The sequence below is a fragment of the Lissotriton vulgaris genome, chromosome 4_1 (genome assembly GCF_964263255.1).
Source record: "Lissotriton vulgaris chromosome 4_1, aLisVul1.2, whole genome shotgun sequence".
In the NCBI taxonomy this organism is placed as follows: domain Eukaryota; kingdom Metazoa; phylum Chordata; class Amphibia; order Caudata; family Salamandridae; genus Lissotriton; species Lissotriton vulgaris.
The window spans coordinates 1,298,367,422-1,298,389,868 of NC_141691.1; positions in this window are offsets into that span (position 1 = coordinate 1,298,367,422).

Genomic DNA, 22,447 nt, shown 5'->3' on the forward strand with positions numbered 1-22,447 from the left:
CTGCTGCTGCGCATACTGTGTTAAATGACGCTTTAGAGGCGTTATGGCCCTTACCAAAGCTTTGTTGGCGGCGTGTTGTACCCCTTGATCAAGAGCCTTCACCAAATCATACTCTAAGGACTCATGGGCATCCTCCACATCATAATAGTCATCACCATAATAAGTAGCACTCATGATTCACAGTGAGTGAGTAAATATATGCCCACAGGATGACTGAAAGTCTGTGATGCCAATAGCAAATTTCAGGGGGAGTGTAAAAACCCCACAGCAAGCCACAAGATGCAGAAAAAACTGCCAAATGCCAGTTGAATGTGGTGGGAGGGCTCGCTGTGCACCAAAAACACACGCTAGGCAGAGCCTATGCAATTATTATACAGCCCAAAGCCTCTTTCCAAGCAATAGGCGTCTGAAGGGGTTAACGCGCTGGCTGTGGGCGTTGACGCTGCAAAGAGATGTCCTTCAGCAACCTCCGTGTTCCTGAGGTGATCCAGAATGAGGAAAGGTCAACCGCGCATGCGCGGAACACCAGATGCCAGGCGAGAATGAGAGGAGCTCGCGCAGCAGCGCGCGAGTCCCCAAAACCCTGTCTCCGCTCCACTGAACAAATAAACAAACTCGGGCCCAGGTACCGGAGAGGCGGAACACGCGCCCTCACTGAAGCAAAGAAGCGGCTGAAGCGCACTGAAAAACGACACACCGCAGCGCTGCAAGGCGCGAAGACCAAGCAAGTTAAATGGCAAGCAACAGGAAAAGTCAAAACAAGCAACAGTAATAAATTGCAAGGTAAGACCAAAAGCACTTAACTGGCTGCGGAGCAGCAAAGAAAGAGGAAGTGAGACACTCTACATGACTTTATATACTGCAGACTCTATGGTTGTTACCCAAGTGTTCATGGGTATTGTGGTTTTTGTTTACTTTATTGGCTGCTGGGGCATTTCTAATAAAGAAATGAGATAGCATAATTGGAGCCTCCTGTCCTGACATAGAATTGAAGCACTCACGCTGCCAGAACACAAATGGTGAATGTAGCACTGTGCCGATATGGTGCATGTTTGCCTGAACCAAAGAGCGAAAGTGTGTACAAACAATAAAAATAAAAAAACGAAGAGCAAAAGCGGAAATAGTCGACCGCGCATTTGTGAGTTTCGTTGAGCTTCGTTAACTGTACACGCACATGCACAACACACGTTGGCCATTTTAGAGTGAGGCAGTTTGGTGGGGATGAAGGCCTGCGCACAGTAACTTTAGCAACAAGTGAGTTGTTTAACACGCTGATACGCACAGCCACGTCTACACAAGGTCATTTCGTATCATGCAACCATCTTGGCAAGCTGGAGGTTTGTGCACAGTTACCAGAGCAACAAGCTGGTTGTTCAAAACGCTGATGCACACAGCTACGTCTACATCATGACGATTTTACAATTTGTATTCATAACGTTTGTGTCGCTTGATGCAGAAAAGAATTAAACACATTTTAAACAAAAAAGCACAAAGAAATGCTTTATTATTTATGTTATTAAAAAAGGAATAATATTGTAAGGACATTCAGGAGCAATATTAAGAATATTTATTTAACAAAAATATAGTATAAATAATAACAGTTATGACAACAGAAAGAGAAGTAACAATAAACATGAACTCTGATATGTATAACGAGGAGAATGGTGCAGGGAGAATACCAAGTACCGTCTTTAGGAGGCCATTACCTTTTGATTTGTCAGAACAACAAAATGTTGCTGAAAGGACAAGGAGATTGAACATTTTTTTAATGCAACGTGCAAAAATCATACAGACGAACAGGCAAAAGATCTGTTGCCTAATCTCGTAGGAGATGAAGTAGAGGACTTGAAAATTACATTTCCAGAGCAAGAACGAAAAACATATAAAGGGCTCATGAAATGTTTAATAATAAATTTGAACCTCACTGAAATCTAGATTTTGAGAGATACAATTTCAATATGGCATGTTAAAAAGAGGATGAAACAATGGCTGATTTTATTGCAAGGTTAAAAAAATTGTAACATTTTGTGAATTTAATAAGTTTAACAATGAAGTTGTAATAAGGTTAAGAGTAATACAAGGCTGTAGTTCAAAATAATTCAGAAAAAACTCTTAGAGAAAACACATGATCTACAAGAAATGTTATGTATGGCAAGAGCAGAGTCGCGAGAAACATGCCATGAACATGGAAGAAGGAAGAATAAAAACTCTAGAACAAGTGAGACAAATGTCGGAAAAATGAAACAGTGGAAAAAAAAGGGACACAATATAAAGATAAGAAGTTATGTTATAGGTGCGGATTTCAATTTCCACAGCAAAGGTTTTGTTCAGTGGGAAGAACAATGTAAGGAATGCAGGAGATATAATCACTTTGCTAGTGTATGTAAATTCAAGAAGGACAAGAGAGAAAGTTGGATAAAGAAAGAAAGTGGAAACAAACAAATTAGTCCAGATGGAAGAAGGAAAACTGAAAATATAAAACAGATAAGAGAAATGGAAGGAACTGAAAAAGAAAGAGACTCTGAAGAACAATTTGAACATAATGAAAAGCTATATATGAGGCAAGAAGGGAGTGAAGTTCAACAACTCAATATGATAAAGAAGGAAGACATCCAAATAACAACTTCAGTTGATTTAATGGTGGGTTCTCAAAAGGTACCATGTGTTCTTGATAGTGGAGCAACATGTAATATAATGTGTGTAACTGAGTATGCAAAAATGACCGAACAACCACCTCTTAGACCTTCAAATGTGTTTTTCAATGGGGAGCTAAGCGTCCTGTCTCCTGTCCAGGAAAATTTGCCGAAATATTAAAACATTGAGATATAAGTAGCAAAGAAGAGATACATGTTCAAACAAGGGGAAGTTCCAGGACCATGATTGATGAGCAATACAACTGCTTAATTCATGGGGCTACTAGCGGTGACCTGTAACTTAACAAATGATCATCCTATTCTCCCAAATTATCCAAACTTATTTGATGGTCTAGGAAAACTGAAGGATAAAACAATTATTTCGCACATAAATGAGACAATAATGCCTGTATCACAAATTCACAGAAGAGTTCCAGTTCACATGCAAGTGAAAGTAGAGAAAGAAATTACTGGAACAAGACATAATTGAAAAAGTAACAGGCCCAACACCGTAGGTGTCTCCCATTGTGATTGTCCCAAAGAAGGACACTGAAGATATTAGAATTTGTGTAGATATGAGAATTCCAAACACTGCCATTGAAAGAGAGATATCCAGGCCCTTATTAGAATGACATGATCAGTAACATCAATGGAGCAGTTGTTTTTTCAAAACTTGACTTATGTAAGGGATACATCAGTTGGAAATTGATAATTAGTCAAGATATAGTACACATTCTCGACACACATGGGTCTGTTTGGATATAAGCGATTAAACTTTAGAATATGCTCTGCTGCTGAAATATTTCAAGATATTATAAAAAAAGTCATAAGACCTGTTGTCCTATGCCAGAACGTATCTTCAGGATCGAACCGATGCTCTATGGGGTCCACCTCTCAACAGCCTCAAGTCTGGATATAAAATTCACACAGACTAAAAGGTGGTTAAGCGGGGGAAGGAAAGGATGGGGACAGCAGGGAGGGAGACCTGTAACGAGACAAAAAAGAAAGGCAATTACTAAATGCTCTTCTACTCTTCTCAGTCTAGTATATTCTCACTTTTCCCATACTTCCACTAACCTGTAAAGAAAAATACGTAATCCAGGAATATATGGGGGTGTTGAGCATGCACCTCTTAACATCATACAGAATTGCTGTAAAAAACATAAAAAGGTTTTTCAGAATTGGATATTCTAATGTTTCACTATAAACATCCCTCTATGATTCCTTTTATGTCTAACTGTACGAAGGAGGTACTTTCTGTGGCTCAACCAGACACACTGTCTATACCCCCTGTGGAGGAACACAAGAAAAGCATCTGAACAACAATAAGCTGCAGTAATGAATGTCATGTATCAGGTGGATCATGCTCCAAGGAATAGTACTTCAATAGACCAATATCCAAGTGAAGGAAAACGAATGTCACAATAAAACAAGAAGAGTTACTTCACTCTTCCCATAATGAAAGTACTCCAAAGGAAACGGAATAGGAGCCCCTATCTCCGCATATGCAAACATGTATATGCCTATGAGGTAATGACTCTCCCCCGCAAGAACTTTAATGCGATCAATAGTTCGCCAACGCAAGGAAAGCACCCTCAGAGAAGTGTCACAAGAAAAGTACAAAAGTATATCAGGCCAATGTCAGGATCTATACGATTCTCCCCCATAGGAAATCCTTAAAGGGTCTAGAAGCAATACCAAACGTAAGGAAAGTCGGAAGCTGCTACTTCGGTAGAATCAGGTATACAACAATGAACCAGTACTCCAGATAGAGTAAACGGGAATCGATGCAGAACACACCCTTACCAGACCATGGAATACAGGAACGGCAATGAAACAGGAATCACCAGCAATGCGAAATAATCAGCAGCAAACTCTCCCCGCTGCCTCGCTAAAATCGCATTTCCGCATCACGTGGGACGCGCTGGTGGCAGCTGGGAAATGTAGTCTTACTGGATGCAGCGCGTGCCTGTGTGAGATGGAGCAGCGTGACCCCTAACAGTACATTCCACTCCCGGAGAGCACAGGCAAGCGCATGGGCTGGCAGGACAATGCCTGTAGAAAGCAGCAACCAGTCAGGGAACATGCACCGAGGACTCCGGTTCCCATGAGTTCTCATCAGCACCATACCCCTTCCAGGCAATCAGAAACCAAAGCTTGTTCTGACAGATCTTGGATTCCAGGATCTTAGCCACCTCATATTCCTCATCCTGATCTACCCATATAGGAGAAGGCCTAGCTCGAGCTGGACCAAAAGCAGGTTTCAACAAAGAGACATGAAACACAGGGTGGATACGCATATGAGAGGGCAAAGCTAGCTTCACTGCAACAGGATTGACAAGTCTCACTACCCTGTAGGGGCCTATATACCTAGGATTGAACACACTTTATCGTCTGAAACGGATGTTACGCGTGGAGAGCCATACCAAATCCCCTTTTGTATATGTGGGCCCTGGTCGACAATGTTTGTCTGCCTGGTTCTTGTACATGATTTTAGCACGAAATAAATGTTTCCTGGTGTTTAGCAGAACTTTCTGTATTTGCCCTATTCGCTCATGCACCTCAGGAATACGCTCATATCTCCCCGGTACTATGAAGGGAACAAAGCGAGGGTGAAACCCATAAGTACTATAGAAGGGGGAGTGTTTTGTGGGACTGTGTTGTGCATTATTGTATGCTATTTCAGTCAGCCATAATCATCCCACCCATGCATCAGTGTTATTGTCAACATAGCTACGCAGATATTGTTTAAGTGTGTGATTTAGTCTTTCAGTCTGTCCATCCGTTTGGGGATGAAACCTCGTCGATATAGCAGACGATATGTGTAATGCTGAACACCAGACTTTCCAGAATTGGGCCGTGAACTGAGAGTCACGGTCTGACACAATCACTTTTGGTAAGCCATGCAATCTTACGACGTGTTCCATTAAGAGAGAGGCTAGATTACCCGCAGTTGGGATTGATTTACAAGCTATGAAACGTCCCATTTTAGTTAAATAGTCTTTGGACTGGGCCATTTTGTAATAGCCTTCACCTTTCATTCTGCCATTTCCTGACCTGAAGGAGTGAGAATGACTCCCAGAAATTCCACAGTAGAAACGTGAAATTCACATTTACTGAGTTTGCAATAAAGGTGATGTTCCCTCAAGGCCTGTAGGATTAGACTCACATGTTTGATGTGATCCTCAGTCTTTGTTGAATAGATGAGTATATCGTCAATATATACTACTACGATCCGGTCCAAATGTTACCTCAGTGCATCATTTAAGAAGAATTGGAACGCAGCGGGAGTGTTGCAAAGGCCGAAAGGCATGACGAGATACTCGTATAGGCCATATCCGGTTTTGAACGCAGTCTTCCATTCGTCTCCGGGGCACAAATGGTAGGCCCCATGTAAGTCCAGTTTTGTGAATATCACGGCTCCTTTAACCTGCTCCAATAATACCGAAATCAGCGGGAGCGGGTACTGATTGCGTATAGTGATGGTGTTTAAGGCTCGAAAGTCTATGCACGTTCTTAATTCTCCATTGGCTTTAGGAATAAAAAATAATGGAGAAGCAGCAGTCGACATGGATGGGCGTATGAATCCTATGGCCAAATATTTGTCCAAGTATTGGCGTAGATGTAGATTTTCAGGTTCAGTTAGCGCATAAACCCTACTGCATGGTACAACTGAACCAGGTTTCAAATCTATCCTACAATTGTAGGGCCTATGAGGGGCAACTCTTCTGCCATCTGATCATCGAACACATCTCTATATTGTTGATAACAAACGGGCAATATCGTCTCTTTCTCTGCAGCAGTAGCAATGTGCAGCGGGTGTTCACTGATGGGACTATCACAGTTGAATTTGTTCCAACAATGTTCTCTGCAAAAATCTGAATCCAAGCTTAATGTTCTGCTACTCCAGTTGATTGTGAGGTTGTGGGTAGACAACCAAGGTAATCCCAAAATGATGCCATATAATGGGGCCTGAATTATGTTGTATGATAAGAGCTCCTGATGTTTCTTTATGCACTCCACAACATAAGGTTTGGTGGCTTCACTGATAGGACCCTAATCAAGTTGTTTTCCATCCACTGCAAATACCACTTCAGGAATGGCTTTCGTGATGATATGCATCCCTAGTCGCTGGGCTTCTTGGAAATCCATTAAACAACTGGTGGCTCCAGAGTCCACCATGGCTTGAGTGGTATAGAGTCTGTCATTAATCTGTTGCATTATAGGTATAAAATTTTTTTCTTTAGAGGCAATAACTTCTTTCATTAGAGAAAGGATAAACGCTCTACTCAAAGACTCCCCTTCTACTAGTCTCGAGCTGAGCAGTTTTCCGATACCGACTTGAAACTGCGTCCCACAGATGGTTCTGGTCTCATACGGTTGAACTTGGGCTTGATAGGACACTCTCGCAAAAAGTGACCCCTTTTTCCACAGTACAAACATAATCCGTTCTTTCTCCTATGGTCCCTCTCGTTGATAGTTAAATATGCTCGCACTGTTCCAATATCCATAGGTTCTGGGGTTCCACCTCCTGAATCCAGGGATCGTGGTCTTTCGTAATGTGGCAGGTATCTCTCTCTCTTCTTTCCTTCCCCTCTTCGCTCTTTCATTCTATGATCCAACCGCATTGTCAGCTCTATCAGTGCTGCACACGTCTGGGGCTGGGGATCCACTTGGGCTATCAAGTCTTTCAGATCGTCTCTAAGACCCTGATAAAAAATAGCTGATTCTTTTCCTTCTGGCCATTGTGTTTCTGCTACCAATCTTCGGAAGGCGTTCAAATATCCTATTAGATCTTTGTTCCCCTGTCTTAATTCCAGCAATTCTCTGTCTGCTGAAAAGGTATCTGCTCTACGATCAAAGGTCTTTTTGAATTCTTCTCTGAAGGCTTCCCAATCATGTAACATAGGGTCATCTTGTCTGACAAAAGGGACTGCCCATTGAGCTGCATCCCCCACAAGATAATAGATGAGAAAGACTACTCTGGCTTGGTTGGTAGAAAATAACAATTAAAATGCAAAAGAACTTGTGTTAGAAAAACCTGTACCTTATGTATGTCGCCTGTGAATTTCTCTGGGGGGGCAAGAGGTATAGGGGTAGGAATCTCGACTACCATCGAACTGGGTTGGGGCTGGGTAGGATTACCAAAGTCAAAGGGGTTTCTTTGCATTCTATCCACTCTTGCCTGTAATGCCGTAGTCTCATTACTTGAAGCCAAAAGCTCTACCTGAACTAGAGCTAATGCCGTCATTACATCGTCTAACGTCGTCATCCTAGGATCAGCTCGACCGGGAGGATAATTCTATTCCTGGGCCGATTATTCTGTCCCAGGCCTGAACGTATCCTCAGGATCGAACCGATGCTATGTGGGGTCCACCTCTCAACAGCCTCAAGTCTGGATATAAAATTCACACAGACTAAAAGGTGGTTAAGCGGGAGAAGGAAAGGATGGGGACAGCAGGGAGGGAGACCTGTAACGAGACAGAAAAGAAAGGCAATTACTAAATGCTCTACTTCTCTTCTCAGTCTAGTGTATTCTCACTTTTCCCATACTTCCACTAACCTGTAAAGGAAAATACGTAATCCAGGAATACATGGGGGTGTTGAGCATGCACCTCTTAATATCATACAGAATTGCTGTAAAAAACATAAAAATGTTTTTCAGAATTGGATATTCTAATGTTTCACTATAAATATCCCTCTATGATTCCTTATATGTCTACCTGTATGAAGTAGGTACTTTCTGTGGCTCAACCAGACACACTATCTATACCCCCTGTGGCGGAACACAAGAAAAGCATCTGAACAACAATAAGCTGCAGTAATAAATGCCATGTATCAGGTGGATCATGCTCCAAGGAATAGTACTTCAATAGACCAATTTCCAAGTGAAGGAAAACGAATGTCACAATAAAACGAGAAGAGTTACTTCACTCTTCCCATAATGAAAAAGTACTCCAAAGGAAACTGAATAGGAACCCCTATCTCCGTATATGCAAATATGTATATGCCTTTGAGGTAATGACTCTCCCCTGCAATAACTATGATGTGATTAATAGTTTGCCAACGCAAGGAAAGCACCCTCAGAGAAGTGTCACAAGAAAAGTACAAAAGTATATCAGGCCAATGTCAGGATCCATACGATTCTCCCCCATAGGAAATCCTTAAAGGGTCTAGGAGCAATACCAAACGTAAGGAAAGTCAGAAGCTGCTACTTCGGTAGAATCAGGTATACAACAATGAACCAGTACTCCAGATAGAGACAACAGGAATCAGTGCAGAACGCACCCTTATCATACCATGAAATGCAGGAACGACAATGAAACAGGAATCACTAGTGAAGCGGAATAATCGGCAGCAAACTCTCCCCGCTGCCTTGCTAAAATCGCATTTCCTCATCACGTGGGACGCGCTGGTGACGCTGCGTCTGACGCGATGCGCAACGCCTCGGCTGCTGGGAAATGTAGTCTTACTGGATGCACCACGTGCCTGTGCGAGAGGGAGCAGCGTGACCCCTAACACCTGTACAAAACAGCATGAACAATAGTGATGATATACTAGTCTTCCGTAAGAATCAAGAGGAACATGATCAAGCTCTAGATGGTGTATGTCAATAACTTCTCAAAGCTGGGTTAACTCTTCATTTTAAAAATGTGATATAAATAAAACTAAATTAACATTTTATGGGCATATATTTTCACATGAAGGAATGAAACCGGATCCCAGGAAGATAATCACTCTAAATGCAATACAAAGACCCAAACATATAACAAACTTATGATTGTTTCTAGGAATTGCCAGCTATTGGCAAGATATGTCAAAGGTTTTGCAACTTTGAGTTCCCCACTCAGGATTATAAAGAATAGAATGAAGATTTGAGTGGAATGGCAGCAAATTTGAAGTACTTTGATCCGCATTTATATACAGGATTAATGGTGAATGCTAGTCCTGTAGGACTAGGCACAATATTGGTGCAACACAAGCCTGTAAGAGAAAAGTAAAAGCCTTTCTGAGCTTGAACAAAAATATTCCCAGCCTTTGAAAGAAAGTTTGGCGGTTGTTTGGGCATGCAAGCATTACCACAATTTCATTTATGGAAAGCCTTTTGTAATTATAATGGATCACCGAGCCCTAACTTTCATCTTTGTGAATCCAAAAACAAAATGCTGCAGAGAATAGAAAGATAGGGAATGAGATTAATGGATTGCGAATTTAGAATTACTCATAAGCCTGAAAAAGAATATAACCCGACAGACTACTTATCCAGACACCCATTCAACTCAAAAACAGGTCAACAATTGGAAGCAGAAGAGTATATTTGTTTGATAATCAAGTCGGCAATACCTGGAGTTATTACCGAAAAAAAGAATTGACTGAAGCCACATGCTTAGATGATGCTATTCAAGAAGTAATCAAAATAGTATGTGAAAACAATTGGAGATTGATAAATACCTGTGTTCCTTCTTTGCGTCTACTTTCTATACAGGACCTATGTGTCAGTTAGGTTGAACACACATTTTTTTCTTACCATAGTCTGTGCTATTAACAACATTCAGTAGGTGTCCTTTTCAATTTTCTTTCACTTCTAATGGCACAATTCCTTTATTTACTCTTTACTCTTTTTGTGTCACATGTCAATCATAGTAAATACATCTGCAGTGATTAGGTTTGATACCTTGGGTACCATGTGCAACACTGGGCAATATCAGATATTCCACCAGGCAACCCCACATGCTACTGTATGCTTTCATTGCGTGTTTCGGCTTAACCCTTTCGCTGCTTCTTTTTACAAATTGTATTACATTTGGAAGGCAGAAATACATCGAAAGTCAATAGGTAATATCAGTTGCTCTACAATTCTGTGTCCCCCTAAGTCTTTTGATAAAAATGGTGCCTCACTTGTGTGGGTAGGTCTAGTGCCCGCGAAAGGAAAGAGCCCAAAACGCAACATGGACATACCACATTTTTACAGTGAAAACTGACCCTTCTTTTGAAATGTGCCTAGCTGTAGATTTTGAACCCTAGTTTGCCAGCAACTAGGTACACTTTGCAAACCTATACATTTTTAAATATTAGACACCCAGGGGAATCCGGAATGGGGTGACTTGTCTGGCTCCCACCAAGTTCTGTTACCAAGAATCCCTTGCAAACCTCAAACTGTGTTAAAAGAACACATTTTCCTCACATTTCTGTGATGGAAAGTTCTGGAATGTGCGTGGATCCCACGAATTCCACCCACCTCGCATTTCCCAAAGTCTTCTTATAACAATGGTACCTCACTTGTGTGGGTAGGCCCAGTGCCCGCAAAAGGATACGGCCTAAAACGCAACATGGACACACCACATTTTTACAGTGAAAACCTACCCTTTTTTGCAAAGTGCCTAACTGTGGAGTTTGAACCCTAGCTCTGCCGGCACCTAGGGAAACCTAGAACACCTATACATTTTTTTAAACTAGACACCCAGGGGAATTCAGGATGGGGTTACTTGTCTGGCTCTCACCAGGGTCTGTTACCCAGAATCCCTTGCAACCTCAAACTTTGTAAAAAAAAAAAAAAAAGACAATTTCCTCATATTTCTGTAATGGAAAGTTTTGGAATCTGCCAAGATGCACAAAATTCCACCCACCCTGCATTACCCAATGCCTTCCGATAGAAATGGTACCTCACTTGTTTGTGTAGGCCTAGTGCCCGCGACAGGAAACTGCCCAAAATGCAACATGCACACACACACCATTTTTACAGTGAAAACAGACCCTTTTTTTACAAAGTGCCAAACTGTAGATTTTGAACTCTAGCTCTGGCGGCACCTAGGTAAACCTAGTAAACCTATACATTTTCTAAAACGGGACACCCAGGGGAAACTACGATGGGAATCTAGAATCTAGAATCTAGAATCTAGGATTGCCTTGCTCTCACCAGGTTCTCTTACCCAGAATCCCTTGCAAACCTCAAACTTAAAAAAAAAAAATCTTCCTCACAGTTCTGTGATGGAAAGTTCTGGAACCTGCTATTGGTCCACAACCTTCCACCCACCCCTCGTTCTCCAAATGCTCCCGATAACAATGGTACCTCACTCGTGTAGGTGGGTCAAGTACCTGCGACAGGCAAGGGCCAAAAATGTATTGTGGAGACATCAAAATGACCTATCACAAAACGACCTGGTTTTGCAAGAGCGGGCACCTGGGTTTTTGGCCCCGGGCTCAATGGCCATCTAGGGAAATGTACCAAACCCGCACATTTCTGAAAACTATACACCCTGGGATGTCCGGTGAGGTATGGCTTGTGTGAATCCTCCAATGTTTCCCTACCCTACAAATTTAGCTAGACTAAAATCACATTTTCTCACTTTTCTGTGTAGGAAAGTTGTAGGATCACTGGGCTGACATAAATTTCTTAACACCTAGCGTTTCCCCAGGTCTCCCGATAAAAATGGTACCTCACTTGTGTGGGTGGGCATAGTGCCTGCCATAAAAAACGGCCCAAATCATACTGTGGTGAATTCAAAATTACCTAACCTAAAACTACCTGGTTTTGCAGGGGAGGCACCTGTTTTTTTGGCCCCGGCTCGCGGCCATCTAGGGAAACCTACCAAACCCACACATTTCTGAAAACTAGATACCCTGGGGAGTCCAGTGAGGTATGGCTTGTGTGGATCCCCAAACATTTTACTACCCAGAATCCCCTGCAAACCTAAAATTTAAGTATAAAAATCACTTTCCATACATTTTTGTGTGGGATCGCTGTGCCGGCACAAATGTCCTACCACCCAGCGTTCCCCTTGGTCTCTCAAGTAAAATGATACCTCACTTGTGTGGCTGTTCAATGCAGAATCAGCTAAAAACCATATTTTTTTTAAATGTAGCACTTAGAATTCGCGGTGCTATACCTTTAATCCCTATGTGTTTGGTCAGCCACAGTCACAGGCCTTTGGCCCACCCACACAAGTGAGGTATCATTTTACTTAGAAGAACAAGGGGAATGCTGGGTTGTAGGTCTTTTGTGCTGGCATGGCAATCCCACACAAAAATGTGTGGGATTGCTAAATTTGAGGCTTGCAATGGATTGTGGGTAGGAAAAGACATACCTCAATGGACTTCACAGGGTGTCAAGTGTTTAGCAATGTGTGGGTTGGGTTTCCCTAGATGGCCGCTGATCCAGGGGCCAAAAACACAGGTGCTCCCCCTTCAAAACCAGGTCATTTTATGATAGGTAATTTTTAGGTTTCCACAATATGTTTAGGGCCCTTGCTTATCGTGGGTAGTTGACTCACCCACATGAGTGAGGTACCATTTTTATGGGGAGACCTGGCAGGACGCTGGGTGGAAGGAAATATGTGTCAGCCCAGTAATCCCACATCATTTCCACACAGAAATTTGAGAAAATTAGATTTTTTTCAGCAAAATATTAGGTTTGCAGGGGATTCTGGGTAGAAAAACGTTGTGGGGTACACGCATGCCATGCCTCCCTGCACTCCCCTGTGTCTCTAGTTTTCAGAAATGTGTGCTTTTGGTAGGTTTCCATAGATGGCCGCCTAGCCCGGGACCAAAAACTCATGTGACCCCCCCCCCCTTGCAAAACCAGATCGTTTTGTGATAGGTAATTTTGATGTCTCCAAAATGCATTCTGGGCCCTTGCCTGTCGCAGGTACTTGCACCCCCCACATGAGTGAGGTACCATTTTTATCGGGAAACCTGGGGGAATGCAGGGTAGAGTGAGGTAGCATTTTTATCAGGAGACCTGGCAGGACGCTGGGTGGAAGGAAATTTGTGTCAGCCCGGTGATCCCACAACTTTTCCACATAGAAATTTGAGAAAATTAGATTTTTTCAGCAAAATTTGAGGTTTGAAGGGGATTCTGCGTAGGGAAACATTGGGGCTACACACAAGCCATACCTCCCTGGACTCCCCTGTGTCTTTAGTTTTCAGAAATTTGTGGTTTTGGTAGGTTTCCCTAGTTGGGTGCCAAGTCCGGGACCAAACACTCATGTGACCCCCCTTGCAAACCCAGATCGTATTGTGATAGGAAATTTTGATGTCTCCAAAATGCATTCTGGGCCTTTGCCTGTCGCGGATACTAGGCCCCAGCCACACAGGTGAGGTACCATTTTTATCGGGAAACCTGGGGGAATGCAGGGTAGAAGGAAATTTGTGTCAGCGCGGTGATCTGCCAAGTTTTCCACACAGAAATTTGAGAAAATTAGATTTTTTTAGCAAAAGTTGAGGTTTGCAGGGGATTCAGGGTAGGAAAACTTTTGGGAATACACAAAAGTCACACCTCTCTGGACTCCCACAAGTGTCTACATTTCAGAAATATGTGGATTTAATAGGTTTCCCCAGATTGCTGCCTACCCCGAGACCAAAAACGCAGATGCCCCCTATCTATCAGAAAACGTCTGATTTTGCAAGCGGGGCATCTGCATTTTTGGTCACACGCTTGGCGGCCATTGGGGGATACCTACCAAACCCAGGCATTTCTGGAAACTAGACACCTTGGGAGTCCAGGGAGGTATGGCTTACATCTACCCCCCAACGTTTCCCTACCTAGAATCCCCTGCAAACCTCAAATTTTGCAGAACAAAATCTAATTTTTCTCAAACTTCTTTGTGAAAAATGTGTGGGTTCACCGGGCTGACACAAATTTCTTTCCACCCAGTGTTCCCCCAGCTCTCCTGATAAAATTGATACCTCACTCGTGTGGGTGGGTCAAGTACCCGCGACAAGCAAGGACCCAAAACATATTGTGGAGACATCAAAATTACCTATCACAAAACAATCTGGTTTTGCAAGGGGGGGGTCACATGAGTATTTAGTCCCGGGCTTGGCAGCCATTTAGGGAAACCTACCAAACCCACACATTTATGAAAACTAGACACCTGGGGGAGTCCAGGGAGGTGTAATTTGCTTGTACCCGCCCAAATGTTTCCTACCCAAAATGCCCTGCAAACATCAACTTTTGTGGAAAAAATCAATTTTTTCTCAAACTTCTGGTTGGAAAAGTTGTTGGATCACCGGGCTGATACAAAGTTCCTCCTGCCCAGCGTTTCTCCAGGTCTACTGATAAAAATGGTACCTCACTCGTGTGGGTGGGCCAAGTACCCGTGACAGGCAAGGGACCGAAAGGTATTGTGGAGACATCAAAATTTCCTATCACAAATCAATCTGGTTTTGCAAGGGAGGGTCACATGAGTTTTAGTCCCGGGCTTGGTGGCCCTATAGGGAAACCTACCAACCCTACAGATTACTGAAAACTAGACACCCAGGGGATTCCAGTGAGGTAATGCTTGTGTGGATCCCCAAACGTTTTCCTACCCAGAATCCCCTGCAAACCTCAAATTTAGGTGAATAAATCACTTTCTCCACACATTTTTGCATGGGATCAACATGCCAGCACAAATGGCGTACCAACCAGCATTTCCATTGTTCTCCCGAGTAAAATGATACCTCACTTGTATGGGTGGGCCAAAGGCCTGTGACCGGGAAGGGCCAAAACATAGGGATTAATGGTATAGCACAGCAAATTCTAAGCACTACATTTTTCAAAAAATAAATATTTAACTGATTCTGCATTGGACGGCCACACAAGTGGGGTATCATTTGACTCAGGAGACCAAGGGGAATGCTGGGTGGTCGGACATTTGGACCGGGACAGTGAACCCACACAAAAATGTGTGGGAAAGGTGATTTTTTCCAGCAAAATTTTAGGTTTGTAGGGGATTCTGGGTAGGAAAACTTTGGAGGATCCCTGTAAGCCATACCTCACTGGACTCCCCAGGGTGCTTACATTTCGGAAATGTGTTGGTTTGGTAGGTTTCCCTAGACGGCTATGAACCGGGGCCAAAAAAACAGGTGGCCCCCTGCTAAAACAGGTAGTTTTATGATAGGTAATTTTGAAGTCACCACAGTACGATTTGGGCCATTTTCTGTTGCAGCCACTATGTCTACCCACACAAGTGAGGTACCATTTTTATCAGAAGACCTGGGGAGACGCTAGGTGGTAGAAAATTTGTGTCAGCCCGGTGATCCCACAACTTTCCCGCATAGAAAAGTGAGGAAAATTAGATTTTTTTCAGCTAAATGTGAGGTTTGCAGGAGGTTCTGGGTAGGGAAACATTAGGGGTTCCATGAAAGCCATACCTCATTGGACACCCCAGGGTATCTAGTTTTCAGAAATGTGTGGGTTTGGTACGTTTCCATAGATGGCCACTGCGCCGGGGTCAAAAACCCAGGTCCATGCCTTGCAAAACTAGGTCATTTTGTGGTAGGTGATATTGATGTCTCCACAATACGTTTTGGTCCCTTGCCTGTCGCGTGTACTTGACCCTCTCACATGAGTGAGGTACAATTCTTATCGGGAGTCTTTGGAGAATGCGAGGTGCATGGAAGTTTGTAGACCAACGCAGTTTTCAAAACTTTCCATCACGGAAATATGGGGAAAATGTTTTTTTTTTTAACAAAGTTTGAGATTTGCCATGGATTCTGGGTTACAGAACCTGGAGAGAGCCACACATGTCACCCCATCCTTGATTCCCCTGGGTGTCTAGTTTAAAAAAATGTATGGGTTTGTGGCCCATCTGACCTGGCACGGCCCAGTCCTCTCCAGCCGTCCTGCATGGATTACGATGCCCCGAATCGGGGCCAGGCCTGCTATCGGGCTTTCCTTATATGCTTAATCATTCTTCCGACAACCCCCAACCATGCCCCCAGTGGAAAGTTACCGGCCTGAGCCGTTCATGAACAAAGAAGGCACAGTAGGAGGGGATAACACCTGCGAGATGGGTACACACTATCACTATCTCAAGCTTGCCTTGTTAGGTCCTGGTTCCTCCTGACGTGGGAGCAGGGCTACGGAGAAGGATAGTCATGCAGGGGCAGAATGCATTTATTATTATATACTACCTTGAGCCTGAGCAAGAGTAAGATTTATATGACCGCAAAGGCAAGGGGCAAAACTCTTCCAGAGGGGAGTGTATGATTGGCAGGTTGCACTGGGACAGAAGGAAATGATTTTGAAATATTGATCAATGACTGAATTTAAATTGTAAATGGTGATGTGAAGATATGTTTTGTTACATTTGCATAATGACTGTGTTTCTTTGAGTAACACATAAATGACTGTGTTTCTTTGAGTAACACATGTGTCAACAGTTGTTGATTTCTTTCTCCTTCTCTATCTCTCTCCACTGCCTAACATTTATTTCTTGTAGGAGACCTTTTGCTGTGTTTATCTTTCAGGGTGCAAGTACACATTGTGATTAAAAAATCACATTTCACTGGAGTGGGTCTCCGAGGAAAACAATGGTAAGCACACTAGAAAATTGTTTAAAAAAGCTGGCAGGAGAAAAAAGTTTAAAGTTCATCATCAGATAGCCCTGCAGATAGTAGTAAGAATATGAACTTGTCTAAAATATGTTAAGTAGTTTGTGTGCTGGTATGCGCAGGGAGAGGGGAGGCACAAAGTGTAGCTATAACAAAGCCTACATGTATATTGAAGAGATGCTGCATCCGCACAGAACTGTAAGAGCAGAGAATTACTTGCGTTCTAGAATTGGACATGTAAAACTTAAAAGTACATGCCCTACCTTTTATTTATACAGCACCCGGTCTTATTAGCTACCGAACACCTACCTTAGTGATGACTTATATGTAGGCGATCCGGTTTTAGGTTTAAACCTATAATGACTAAGAAAACCCCGCCGAAAGGGAAATAGCCCTCACAAGTGTAAACATATTAACACTGAAAAAACACCAGCACAACCACAAAGTAAATGCCATTCAAAGAAAGGAAAAGGAGAGTGGAAGAGTCATTTTTTTCTTCCCGAAGCAGCCAATACTATGTAACTTTGGTTTACAAACTAGCATCAAGAAAGACTGGGCTAACATTATTTTGTTTGAGTTGTGTTGTTTAGGGATGTCACTAAAATATTGTTACTACTTCCTTTTACTATTTCCATTTTGTGGTCTTTGGTTTAAAGATGGAGAGTCTAGAAGTATGTTTTAGGCCGGATTTAATTATTTTAGAAACTGTAGATAATGATAAAATCTTAAAATCATATTTGATATTTTGGCTGTGTTGGATTCTTTCACTGATGAGTAAAATTGCTGGTTTCATAGGAATATTTCCCAGTATGCGCCATCACATTTATCCACAGATAATGGGTAAAAACTCTTGGTACATCAGCCCGCAGTTTCTAGTGAGTCAGTATTGATAGTAGGTTTTCAAATTAAATGCAATCTATAGTGACAAGTATATGTGAAAAGAGTGCTATAACCAAGCATCAAGTATAGTGGTGAAAACATGACATCAGACTTTTGGAAAGCATGGAACTCAGTGTCACTTGGAATGCTGCTGCAAAAAGGTTATTTCCATGTAAAGTTCAACAAATATTGGAGTGATATTGTTTGTATTTACAGTGATTCAGCTACGTATATGAAAAAGTTGTGTGATGACCTGTCAAAATCAATACCTGAGCTGAAGTCCTTCCCTGTAAGAGATCCTTGCAACTTGTTAGATGGTATGCTGAAGGCATCTTTACAATCTTCGAAGTTGATGAAGAATGCTATTGACTTTTTAGTCCATTCTGGTGAACTATTTTGTTATGCACGTGAACTAAAACGCTAATATTTCTCATTTTATGATTTGTGTGGCATCAAAGAAAGAGTCATCCCAACTGTGTCACTTAGCTGATGGTTCTCACTCTCAGTCCAAGGGGCTGTGAACGCTATATTATCCATGTGGTGACCGTTTGCTGATTTTTTGCTGAGTGCCAAAGGCAAGAAATATGAGGATCTTTGGTTGCATATTGATAGTGATGTGAAAAGAAGTAAAATGTACTACATTCTTAGATTTTTAAAGGAAAACATAACTGCTGTAGTTGACATAATAAAAAATCTAGAGCCTGGAAACAACCTTTTCTATCAAGTGTTCAGCATAATTGGTGTAGATGTGAAACGTCTCCTTAAGAGTAAGCTGGGAAACACCTTTAATGACTTTGGCACTGCAACATGTTCCATGGTAGAGTGCTTGCCACTTGGTAAGCAAAGCAATGTTGAAGAGAAATTCAGGAACTTTTATTTTACAATGTATGAGAAATGGCTTGCAATGAAGCATAGAAATGTCCCTTCACCAACCAGGGCATTTGAAGTCAATGAAACCTCACTGGGGCACTTTCTAGACCCGTTCTATAAAGTGGAATTTTCTCCTTAGTTTCACAAGTTCTGCTTCATTTTTGACCGCTTCAATAACTCTGAGGGTATAAGTGCCTAGTTCAACACAAATGTTGCAGAACCTGCCTAGAGAATCATAATCTTCAAGTGCACCAGTATTGGCATGGAAAGCTATGTGAGTGGCCAGATTTAGCAAATTGTGTACTGGCTGTGTTGGTGTTGCCCGTCCCAAGTGCCAATGTTGAGGGCCTTTTCACAGAAAAAAGTTTACATGGGAAGGAAAGAGCGTGCATGAATGACCAAAGACTCACTGAAGAGGTAATGTATGATGTACTACAACAAGTTTGATTCGCAAAAATGTATTTATTAATAATAATAATAATAATAATAATAATAATAATAATAATAATAATAATAATGATACTGCCATTTATTGAGCGCGACAGCTACCCCCAACACATGGGTGTCCCGTTGCTAGCTAAAACTAGGTAGATGCGGCCAGATAACGGGCAGTGTTTCTTTGGACTAGAATGCTGCTGTCTTGAAGAGCCAGGTCTTCAAGTCCTTTTTGAAACATGCTTCAGATTTGGTGTTTCGCAGAAATACTGGGAGGGCGTTCCACAGTACTGCGGTTTTAACCATGCAGGCTCTACCTCCCAGCCGTGCTCTCTCAAAGCGCAGGGTCTGCAACAGAATGAGGGAGTTGGAGCATAATGCCCGATTTTGTTTGTACGGGCGAAGTCTCTCTTTCAAATACACTGGGTAGTTGCCGTTTAGTGCCCGATAGGCTAAAGTTAAAACCTTAAACATGATTCTTTTCTCTATTTGAAGCCAGTGAAGCTTTTTCAAATGCGGGGAGATATGTTGTCTAAACAGAGTCCTACAGACCAGTCTAGCCACCGCATTTTGAATCATCTGAAGGCGATTAATTGCATATTTAGGAAGGCCGAGGTACAACGCGTTGGTATAGTCTAGCCTTGATGTAACTGTTGCGTGAACCACTGTTTTCCGGCAGTCTTCCGGCAAAAAGTGCAGAATTTTACGAAGATTTTTTAGCTTGCAAAAACAGGTCGCAGAGACTTGTTGTATTTGAGCTAGAAAAGTCAGATTTGCTTCCCATGTCACTCCTAGATTACGAATCGAGGTAGCAGGGGACGGTGGGAGGCCCATTCCTGCTGGACACCACAGGTCTGACTTAGGCACATTTTCTTGCCCGAAGAACAACACCTCTGTTTTATCCGCGTTTAACTTTAGTTTATTGATGTTCATCCATATGGATATATCGCGTAGACACCCCTTGAAGTTACTAAGTCCATCCACCATCTGCTCTTGAAAGGAGAAAACCAACTGGGTATCGTCAGCATAAGAAATAGCCTTCACTCCCCAGTTGGCAACCAAAGAAAACAGAGGAGCTAGGTAGATGTTGAAAAGTAGAGGACTTAGTGCTGAGCCCTGGGGTACCCCACACCAAAGTTGTTTCACTTGAGATTCATATGGCGTAAGGGCATCTTTCTGAGTCCACCCACTCAGATATGAGGTCAGCCATGTGAAGGCAGTTCCTTCCACTCCGGCTTCTTTTAGGCGATCCCCCAGGATAGTATGGTCAACCGTATCATAAGCGGCTGACAGATCCAGGAGCACCAGCATCGCCGGTGCCCCTGAATCCAATGACCATCTAATCGACTCAGCCACCTCCAATAGGGCAGACTCTGTGCTAAATCCTGCACGGAAGCCTGATTGAGTATCATGTAGGATCCCATTTAGTTCAACATAGCTCGACGTTTGAGGTTGGACCAATTTTTCCAGCATTTTACCTGGGGCAGGTAGAAGTGAGATCGGGCGCAGGTTTTTTAGATCGCCCGGGTCTCCATTTTGTTTTTTTTATCAGTGGAGTAACGTTGCATGCTTTCATTTGTCTGGAAAAATGCCAGTTTTCATGGAGGTATTCCAAATATGTGATAGGCCATCCACCAGAACTGGCGCTACCACCTTCCATAGTTTGGGGGGCATGGGTCATCTGGGCAACCAGAGTGCCATCTCTGGATTTCTATTAAAGCCTCTTGTGATGAGATAGGGGTAAAATTGTTAAGACTGGGTCTCTCCTATCGGGGTGAGGATTTGTCCTCTTTTAGCGTTGGATCTCATATACACTGTCTAGATACCATGCACTATCAGTGCACAAAGCAAGCAATAATAAAAGCAAACCGTTCTTTAAAAATGGAAAAACACTGTTTCTGTTGTTTGAAAATGGCACGAAAATGTGTAACCACTGATAACCACTGTTTCTTTAAGGAATTAAAATCACTTGAAAACACTGAAAAAAACCACCAGATTTTACTAAAAATAGAAACTGAAATCAGGAAGACCTACTTATATGTAATAAAAGAGGAGTTTAAGGTTTGGCAAGTAGTTTTAAATGGCAAGTCAAAGTAGAAGTAAATTGCACATGCAGGCTGCAATACACAGGCCTGAGACTGGTTTGAAAGGCTACCTCTGTGGGTGGCACAAGCAGACCCACTAGTAGCATTTAATTTGCAGGACCAGGGCACATGGTATACATCAGCAAGAGACGTTTAACAAGTTGCTGAGCGGCACCCGATAACTGGTATTGAACAAGGTCTGTTCTTCCACCCTTTTCTGAGCACCATCCAGCAAACAGGAATAACTAAGATTAATAAGGGTTATAAAGCTAGAAACAACAGTTGACACAGAATACGGCATGTAAACCAACAAACGGGGGTCACTGTTCCTAAAGGATTAAAGATTGGTCTAGGGTGTAGAAGAAAGAGTCAGAGAGACTCTTACTTGTTGCCCTCACACATCCCAAGAGGTGTCATGCTTCATTATAGTGCGGCCGTCGGGCCGGCACTGCAATGCTCTATGGGCCGGTCACTTTTTATTTCTCGCCGTATGATGCGTGTGAGGAAGTGTTTGTGAGGTAATGAGTGAAAGTAAAATTGACTAGAGGATATCAGTACTAAGTCAGTTTAATTGGTATATTTCACTGTCAAATATAAAAAGCCGGAAGGTGTGGGCTGCTGAAGGGTTATGATGTCACTTAGCAGCCAGGTGTAGGTATGTATGGTGATAGTAGTCTATTTATTGGGTCAACATGTTTTGCACCCCTAGTGGTCTCAGGCCGCGGTCCTTGTCCCTTCTTCAGGACCAGAAAGGAAATTGAGAGAAATTGTAAAGTGGGGCCCTCCCTCTGGTACCATCTGTTAGATCCTAACTTTAATAATCCAACCTCTAGTACATCCCCCTGGGTCATGGCAAGAGGGTACAAAACTGTCACTCAGGTTAAAGCGGTTACTCAGTGAAGTCTCACTTACCCATCCTCTTGTCAACCCGAATGTCAGAATAAGGCATGCCATCCACCCACACCATTTGGAAAAACAGAAATTAGGAACATGGATATCATATGGACATGAACTGACATAAAAAAGTAATGACTATGGATCGACAGTGTGTATAGTAGAAAAAGTAGATTTATTTTATTTGATGATAATATCAAAAATATTTTTTTCTTTTCTTTTTTATATAATGTATAGTCTATAAATACATAATATTGTACACATTCATTATTTGGGTTCAACTTTAAATATCTTACTGTGCAATTTATAATCTTTTTCTTTTAGGTCACAGTACAT